This window comes from Nipponia nippon, unplaced genomic scaffold (genome assembly GCF_047370975.1).
Source record: "Nipponia nippon isolate SJK-2023a ecotype South Korea unplaced genomic scaffold, ASM4737097v1 scaffold_10, whole genome shotgun sequence".
NCBI lineage: Eukaryota > Metazoa > Chordata > Aves > Pelecaniformes > Threskiornithidae > Nipponia > Nipponia nippon.
In genome coordinates this window covers 37,484,422-37,494,421 of record NW_028262291.1, presented here as the reverse complement: position 1 = coordinate 37,494,421, position 10,000 = coordinate 37,484,422, and the positions used below count along the sequence as shown (strand labels likewise).

General features: G+C 37.2%; 1 protein-coding gene across 4 annotated transcripts in view; it reads left to right on the top strand.

The window, feature by feature from the left end:
- The window catches only part of CDIN1 (CDAN1 interacting nuclease 1), a 127,130-nt gene that overhangs the window by 36,087 nt on the left and 81,043 nt on the right, over window positions 1-10,000 (top strand). The gene's annotated exons all lie outside the window — the stretch shown is intronic.

The following is a 10,000-nucleotide window of genomic DNA, read 5'->3' as shown; positions in this document are numbered from 1 at the left end:
CCCTCCCTGACCACACTTTTTTGTCTACTGTGGACTGTGGAGATCAATAGAATTCTGTATAGTGGAAATCACCCCGGCTTTAATGAGCTGCAAGTCTCAGTCAGTCTTGGTTTTGTATTTTTAATTTTTCCCCTTTAAAATGGAAAAAAGCTTTCCCTGTGGGAGAGGAGAGTACTGTAGCTGTACTATTACTTTCACTAATCAATTCATGGTTCTAAATTGTTTTGCTTCTACAAAAATGTATGGATGATAGAGATTAGGAGAAGCATGCAGCTTATTGCTCCAGTAGTACTCCATTCCACTAAAACATATCTTTACTAAAATACAGAGTACTGCTGTATTATATAAATTACTTGTTTGGTATTATCTTCGACTCTCTTGTGTATAGGCTTTAAACCATAGAATTACACAATGGAAAGGATTAAAAGATCTCACGTAACACAAATAGTATTTAAAGAAGACACACTACCCACTTTGCAGTAGTCTATTTAGAATATAAAGAAACTATGTTTTGGCTGTGCTTTTAAACACAGCATGTTGTATCAGATGAAAGTTGTTTATACTGTGTGCATCTTCATCAGCAAAAGTTTTTGGAAAGGAGTTTTTGTTTGTTTCTGAAGAATCAGAAACTAGAAAAGTAAATCTGTGGGCTAAGGAATATGGGAGCAGAATTATCACTGAGCAGGAATATTTACATTTCTCTTTGCAAGGTAGGCAACAAAATCCATTGAAAACAAAAAATAAATCTTTTTATATAAAGACATCAGTACTAACGATGGAAAAGTTTTCCACCAACTGGCCTGTACTCCTAGGAAAGGAGCTTGCCATTATAGAAGTGAGAGTAACTAACAGTATAATACCTGTAGTACTCCTTTTCAAATAAATATGGAACATGGACTTAAATTCTGCCTGGGTAGTTTAAGTATAGTGGGAAATTGTACACTTCATGTCCTAGTCTTCTTCCATTCCAGGAAACTTCTTGATTTGATAGCCTTTTTTTTTTTCTTTCCCAGTAACCTTAGTCTTAGGGTAGAGATTACTGTGATATCACACCAAATTCCCTATTTATGCAGTATAATGCTGTTGCAATCAAAAATACTGTTGAGTTCTCTGCAGTTCTGTTACATGAAGTAATAGTGCTTAGAATTGACCTCTGTACCACTTAATGTTTTTTTTTAAGTACATCAAAGACAACTGTGCTATAGTAATCACTGTTCTGTATGTTGTCAAAGAAAAGTATACAGTTTCTGGATGTGAACAAAATATATCCCTTTACTGTTATTACTATTTGGGTTTGAGCAGGGGAGCCTTGTGTGCTAGTTTTCAATCTGTGACAAGCTTCAAGTTCTATTGGGATGCTGAACAATTTGAAGAATGTGCTCTCTCTATGTATCCTTTGACTTAACCAAGTTCAAAACCTATTATTCAGCTGAGCACTGTAATAATTCTTCTGCCTATTACCTTATTAAATCTCTTAGATTATTCTATCAATGTATGGAAGATTAACTCCAAACAAAACTGTGGGGCCAAGGGGAGAGGGTGCCTTATGCGAGCATAATGAAACCCTATAAACGTAACATCATATATTGCAGTTATCTCTGTATCCTAAAAAGAAAAAGGAAATTGATGTTGTCATTAAAATAGATAAATTCTGTACTTAGAGACTTAGAATCCTTTTAAGACACTGAATTCCAGGTGTTGAATTCAAGGGTGCAAAACAGTATTCTAGATGTGGTCTAATAAATGCTAAGAAAAGGGGATTATCACTTCCCTCAATCTGCTGGCTCTGCTCCTTTTAGTAAAGCCCAGGTTGCTGTTGTCCACATTCTCTGCCACAATACAGTGCTGGCTCTCGTTCAGCTCGCTGCCCCACCAGGGCCCCCAGGTGCTTTTCTGCAGAGCTGCTCCCCAGCCAGTCCATCCCAGCCTGCATTGTTGCCAGGGCTTCTTCCTTCCCAGGTATAGGACTCTGCATTTGCCCTTGTTAAATTTCATGAGATTCCTGCTGGCCCATTCCTCTAGCCTGTCTGTCTAGGCCCCTCTGAATGGCAGCCCTGCCTCCCAATTTGGTGTCATCTGCAAACTTGGGGAAAGTATACTCTTTTGCATTCTCTAGGTCATTGGTAAAGATGTTAATCAGGAATAGAAATCCATAATTGCAACTACATAAAGAGGAAGAAGTGCAAAAACTTACGCATTTTTTTAATCTTACCTTTTCTGACCTCTTTTTATTTACACTTAGATAATAATGTAAAATACAATCTCAAGCTTCTTCTGTATCACTACCTGCTATTGATTATTATTATCATGACAGTAACATGTATATAAGGTCAGAATATCCTCCCACCTTCCTTTGCTTTCTCTTAGCTATTGAATAAGCAACTTTAAAAGAGAAACCAATATTATCAGTCTTTCTACACTTAGCTTTTGGTAAAATGTTTAAAAAAAAAAAAAAAAGAATGAAATGCAGTTTATGTGCTCAAGTTGAGTGGTTGAGCAAAGCAGTGCTAGTATCCATCGCTTCTGTTGAAATGCATCTACAGGCCACTTGCCAAGTGAAGGCAGAGAGGTGGAAGGCAAGAATTAGAAAACAGTTGTAAAACCAGCATTCTGCAGCATTACAAATTGCACAGTACAACTATAATTATTAAATTTTAGACAGTATGTATAATAAAAGGTAATTCAAAACTCTGTCTTCAAAATTGTCTAGTATATTTATACAGCATACCTAACATAAATAATCTATTTGCTCTGAGAACACTCCCTAAATGTGAGTTCCTTGTATGTCAACAATCTTTAACAAACATAAAGTTCACTTCAAAGTTGTATCACCTCTGCTAGAAAATACTTCATACTTAGCTTTTAGAAATTACTGTCAACTGTGAAGAAGCTCTTATGCAAGAATGTCAAATTGCTTAAATCTCCAGGAATTAACATATATATTTGAATAAGTCTTATTTAACATTTTTCCTTGTTACAAAATGTTTGCTACCTGATACATATACTGTAGGAATACACTTCATCTTTCAGAAATGTATTACTATTGACTAATTATCAGAGTGCACTAATGCTGTATCCATAGAAGTAAGGATTTGGTTTCAGGCTGGTAGCCTGGAGTTATGTTAAAATATAGCACGTGTAAGAGAATTTGCTATGTTCCTAACAAATCTAGACATACAACAGGACCAATCACTAGTCTTTTAGGCTGTGAAAATGCTAAATGCAATATATTGCTGATTGTAAAAACAATCTTGAATATAACACTATCTTCACTTTATGTCTACTGAATATGCGAAAACTTAAATTGTGGTATGTTGCCTTCCAGTAAAAATTACAGGTGCACAGTAGGTCTTGGCAATGTTCTGTTGTACTTTTTTGCATGTGTTTTTCCACATGGGTGAAATTTTGTTCAAGCCAATTAGTATCAGAAAACAAGAACGTTTTATTTAACTCGAGTATTTTGCTGGGTGACTTCTCACTGTGGTCCATTAAGTTTGCATTCTGTTGGCTGACAGTTGCTTTCACTGTTCAAAAAGATAAAATTGCGTAAATTACAGTTTCTTTGCATTTGCACACATATTAAACACAGGGTCTTGAGAAAGTGACGTTTTTAATACCCACCAATGATAGTGTTTCTAAACAAGCATTTCAAGTTACTCTTGATTTTTCTGTTTCTCTGTTTTCCTATCTTTGAATTCATACTGATAATGCAGAATATTTTTACAAAGGCAGAGGCAGGAGGTGTACTAGATGTTTAAGCTGTGCTCCCTGAGGTAGAAGTTCCCTCTCTCGAAAAAAAAAAATACAGTTTTTTAGATACCTCATTACAGTGTGTATTCCCCTTGACTGTGTTCCTTTAATTGCCTTGGTGAGAATGGAAAACCAGTAGGATAGGGATAGCTTTCAGAGCAGATTAGTTGCACTAGTGAAAAGAAATTCTGTATCCTCAGAACAGAAACAAGATTCCTCTGCTTGCATGTCCAGAATGGATTCTGCCTCTGAAATGAGAGTACACTCCAGTTTTTTGATCTGCTTGTCAGTATTTCACTTGTTCTCTTTTTAGGAATGGGGAACTACTTTTCCTTCACCATTAGATTGATTGTTAACAGGCTGCTTTTTTAATTTGCCATGTAAGAGTCTTGTCATGTTGGGATGCTGTTATAGAACAGATCTCATGCAGGTATTCAAAGCAAACTTCTCTTACAAGTGAAAATTGGCAACTGAATTAAAACTTCTGCTGAAGAAACTGGGGAGTGGTTCTGAAGTCCCAATGTTGGATGCATGCGAGCAGCTTATTTTCATCCTATTAACTCTTGGATGAGAAAAGCACAGCGGAACAGAAGCAGGAGGCTGAGGCTACAATGCAAAAGAATAGTTCTCATGTGACCAATTTTACTATATACTTTCAACGTGAATACCGACATTAATTTAGTGAAGCCAGCACCCTTGGTTTTTCTTTTCTTTTTATATGTGGGAAAATATTTGGTTTTATTTCCACTTATTCTGGACAGCATACACAACTGAAGTGAAGGATGCTGACATGACCAGGTTTCTAACCACTACACGCCACCTTCTTGATGATCTTGAAAATACTAGTTTATTCACTAGCCATGCTTGAGTTTTGGTCCAAATACTACTCCCAGTTTACAAATGAAACAGTTGAACCATGAACAGGTTAATTAACTTGGCCACAGTCCTATAGAGAGCTTGTGTCAAAACAAAGACAAGGATTCAATCTTACACTTGACAGGCACGGATTTATGAGAGCTAGACACTTCTGAATCCACATGTACTCGTTCTGTGCTTCCTCTTTAAGCTAGAAGGGGAAAAATGGATGAACACAAAATGAAGGGCAATTTTTCTTTTTAACCTCTATAAGTCTGTTGTCCACGTTTTCTGAGAAAATTCAGTAGCTTTTCTGTAACACTGAGCAAGGCTCAGTCTTCCCATTTCTGTATAAATGTCTGATGAATGCAGCCTCAGTAGTGCACTGATAAATCGGTGCTGGAGAGAATTTTTCTTGAGACAATATTGCTGAGAAAAGCTGTTTGCCTTCAAATCCCAGAAGTTACTTTTCTTTGGACTACTCCAGCTTCTCTTTCTAGAATATATTAGAGAAAGCCTATGTCCTAAGTAAATAAAGAACACGCTTGGTGTTAAGCATTGCACATCGTTGAGCTACTTGACCAATGTCACCTCAGATTTTAGATCATGGCCCTCCACTACAGTAGGTTGTTTCTGTTTATAGAAATGGATATCTTCAAACTCACAGGAGGTAAATATCCTTTAGTATGAGATGCATTTCTTCCATAGCAGATTCACTATTATCTGTGTAAATATTGCTATTTCAGCGTAACTTATCAACAGCAGCGGGAATGGTCCTTGCTGTCCTCTCTAAAAATGCCTTTCACTGCAAATAACCCGATTTAAACTTCTCTTCAAACCTTCCCCTAGCATATATGCAGCACTATGCTGAAGCATCAAGCATTAAATCCCTGGAACATTTTACCCCCAGTTTTGTCTTGAATAACTACAGCATCCATGTCCTTTGTATTGGAGGAGCTAAAAAAGCATTGCATGACTGAACTTTGCTCTACTTCAGAATGATTCTGCTTGAGCAAAAAGCTTAAAAGCTAAAAAGGGTGCTGAATGCAGTGCCCGAAGGGTATTACTGAGACATCTCAATTAAAAAGCTGACTATACAACAAAATGCAGGAAGAGTCATCTGAAAGGGAGATCCAAATGTTTGACATCCTCAGAACTGTCTTAAGCAGCCAGTAAAAAACGCCAAAGAAAACACTGAAAAGCAGTTGAAAAAGCATTGAAAACTAATGAAAAATAATTTGCTGAGGGCTGCCATTGAGATTTTTTTTTCTGTGTAGGATCCATGACTCTGAAACCTCTCCTTAGGTTAGGCGTTCCAACCTTTTAGTTACAATAAAACAAACTCCTTTTTTTCTTTGTTTTTTGGGTCTCCTTTCTCCAAAACGTGATAGAGCCTGCAAGCAATAAACTTACCTGAGTTTGATCACATCTTTGACTAAGGAGATTGGAACCCACTCTTCAAAAATCACAAGAAAATAAGCAGGTCAACAAAGTATAATTCTGCCAGCTGAGATCTCTTCTGATTTTTAAATGAATAGTTAAAACATCAGGTAGGCCAGACCATGCAAAAAATGTATGTAGAACCCTCAGGCAGGAGGGGAAGACATGACATCCCGGCCCTACTCAGTTGCATTGCTTCATGGTTGCAGCACAGTCAGCGCTGTGCTCTTTGATGCCTTTGAGACTCTGATTCAGCTCAGTAGCAGAACTCCGGGCTCCTTCTGGGTTAAACTGCAGCTGTGCAAGGGAGAAGTTGATCGACGGAGGTGAGTTCAGTGGAGGGCCACCAGGATGGTGAAGGGGCTGGAGCACTTGTCCTGTGAGAAGAGGCTGAGGTAACTGGGGCTTATTCAGCTGGGAGAAGAGATGGTTTCAGGGGGGCTGAAGAGCAGCCTGCTAGTACCTGTGGGGCAGTTATTAGGAAGACAGATGCAGGCTGTTGACCTCAGTGACATGGTAGGATGAGAAGCAGGTATAAATTGAAACAAGAGACGTGTACAACTTAACAACTTTAAATAATTTTTGTGGTCTATTAATGTTACCTATTCTGCTTTATATTTCCCTGAAGTAGATGCTCATTACTTATAAAAGGAATTTTGCAACAGATTTTTAAGATGAAAGTTTTCTTGTATAATTAACCCTTGAACTTTTTTTGGTAAGCCTTAAAATTACAGTGTTAAAATAATTAGTGCTGTTATCCAAAGTTTATTGCATATGTATGACTAAAGAAAGAAACATGATCTAGGTGTGATTATCTAAGGAAAAGTCCTACAGAAGATTGAAATTGAACGTAGTAACTGTAATTATCTAAAAGGAAGTCTATTACTGTATGATAAAACTGTCAAAATAATGATTGAGGGTTCCTACAAATCATGCAGAAGATCAATAAAGCTAATCCTACGTCATAGCTTGAGAATTTAGAAATTGTATTTTGACCTTAATTCACGATGGAGCCATTCAAAACATATTTAATAAATGGGTTATAGTACTTCTTCTTAATTAAAAATTAAAACTATTCCTCAATAGTTTTCCCCAGTGAAATAGGGAATATATTTCCAGTCCATATGATGTGCATGTTATTTTACTGATTGCTTACTCTTTTTAAGGAATTATTAGTTGACTTTGATCTGTTATCCATGTACACTAAATTTGTGGTGATACCTCTCCCAAAAAATCCTTTGTGGCTCAACAACCCTGTTTGGGGTGGTTAACAAAAAATCTAGTCCTTTTTTCCCTGTGATTTACTTTACTCACCATTCTATATAGGAGCTTTTCCTTCATTTATCCTACTATATCTGAATGCCTTCCGGTAGCGTGTTAAGCTGTATGACTGCGTGTGTGTCAGATGTTGTTTGTTCTCTTCTTTCCTCCCAAGGAGGAGAAGCATATGCAGTGAAGTGTGTGGTTTGGTGGGTTTCACTTTGTTTTGGTTTGTTTTAGTGTACATATATATATGTTCTGCATTCGTTAGAGAGGACAAAGTGAAAGAAATGTGCCTTTCATGGGGAGCAGATGAGAGTGGTGGCCCTGTGTTTACTGCACAGTCTCAAATAGGCTATTCAGAAGAATCTCCATTTCTTCCTTTCTTCACTCCCCAATACATATAAATTTCACTCTTACAGCATGAGTTCTGTTGGAGTAGACAAGTACAACCTTACACTGCTTGGCTAAAATGCCTTTCTTCTTCGGCAGTCTTCCCATGAAGATGGGTCAGGAGAATATTGCAGAATGTAGATGAATTTGTTCTTTTCAGATCACTGTTCCCTATGTAATGCATGCGTCTAGCTTTTTTAGCTCAAATTTCTTGAAACTTTTTAAAAAATTGGATGAGAGATGCTTTCAGTTTGGCACCTGGTCCTCAGGTGCCAGAATAGATCTTTGGTAAAATGGTAGTTTTTACCATCATACAGTTGCAGCATTACTTGTCTAATTAATTTTTTTTGGCTGAATCACATTATATATTAATATGATAATTGTCATACCAGATCCGTTAGTGATCTTAATCATAAAATGGTTTAATTTAGATAACAGTTGCTGCAGCTATGAATGCGACCCTAGTTATAATAGGTTTCACAAAACTTCACTGAGAATATGTTTCTCCCAACTCTGGCCCCCCCAGTTACAATCTAGACGAAATGTTGCTTCTGTCCATCATACCGCAAGATGGGAAAACAGTAAAGGTTCTGTAAGACACGTCGACCTTCAGAAAGTGACAAAAATAGCTATACATTGTTCCATAGACTAAGATCCTGTGCTTGACAGTAGGTAGTACTGGGCATTTTGGCAAGCAGTATTTTTATGGGGTGGGAGGTGGGGGGACAACAATTCTTTGCAGTAGGCACTTACAGATAGCCTTTACCCGTACATCTTTTGTCTCCCAAAGAAGTTCTTAAAGCAAGTACTGGCTTTTGTTCTGTGTCACTTCCAAAATGCTCATTCTTTTTTGAGAATTGCTACTCTTTTAGTTTGCTTGGTTTTCTTTTCGTTTTTAATACTCATAATTCTAAATATCCAACATTTTTTAAATCCTGTGATGTCTTTAGCCCTGATGTGTTGTAGCTTTGAGTTTCACAAACGTGTATCTTTGCATAGAAAAAAGGTTTAAGTCTAAGTGTTTTCTTCAGGGTTATTTGAATGTCCATGGGTGTTCTGACACTCAACAGAAATTGTAAGCGGGCATCTTCTTTTGTGGTGTCCCTTTTTTTTTGTGTGTCTTCTGAAATAAATGTTTCATGTGCCCAAGCTTTACAGGTTTTTTCAGGCCACCACTGATTTTTTTTCTGTCTTTGCACCCCTGGTACTTCCAGTGGACATTTTTGAGATACAATGACAGAAATGAACAGTTCCAGGTGAGTCTAAGCAGGAGGTATCAGTTATAAGGAGTTTGGTGGTATTTCCAAGTCCATTTCTTCTTGTTCTTCCTAATTAAAGTCACTCGTTAGGGAATGCGCAAACTTGTTTCAGCCAATTGAGAGACTAGTAAAATGTACAAATAACTGACCTGTTTCTTCCACTGTGCATTACTGCATGTTATGATTTGGGAATATTTTCTATCTCCAACTCTACTCTAGTGTCTCTGAAGATGTAACCTCTAAGTGCTAAGCCCCAAATCCTGCACTTTTTCAACAGTGGAATCCCATAATTCAGGTTAACTTTAGACTGGGAATTGCAATGTAAAGTATAAGATTTTTCTTTAGGAGGTACAACTGTATCTATTCCCTGTTGTTTTCTTTAGGAAAGCTAGGAAGAACTGAAAGTTCAAGTAATAGAAACAGCTTTTTTAAAATAATTTTGAATTAATATTTTGAATCTTTAGTAATACAATTACTCCTGGGCTTATCTTCAAGACTGTAGACTTTCTTGCCTGTCCCAAGTTCCCAAACTTGAATTCTGTCTACTTTTCTGAATAACTTTCTTGTTTCTCCCTGCTTTGGGGCCGATTCTCTTTTTTCTCAGTGCTTTCCTTAGCTGCTCCCACATTACAGAACTGTTTACTTGCATTCAGTATCAAGAATTGCTTGATTTACAGTTAATTTTATGTTTCTTTTTAGATTGGTAAAACAATTCAGTAGACAGAATGAAGAGGCACACGTTTCACTTACAAAATTCTTTTTCTCAGTCTGCTGTTGAAGCATGTATTCATTTAGCCATAATCTTATGCTCTGAAATTTCTTTGCCTTTCTTTCAATAAACTAAACGAGGGCCCAGCCCTGAAAAGATGTATGCAAGGCCGTCATGTGCTTGACATGAGACTTGCAGCTATGTGGAGCTACCGCGTTTCAGTAGGTGCCAGTTTACTCAGATTCATCTGCAGGATCACAACCTGAGTTTGAGATATTTGAATCCTCTATAACGTCATCACTTACTTTTGTTGGGTCCTTACAAAACGTTTTAA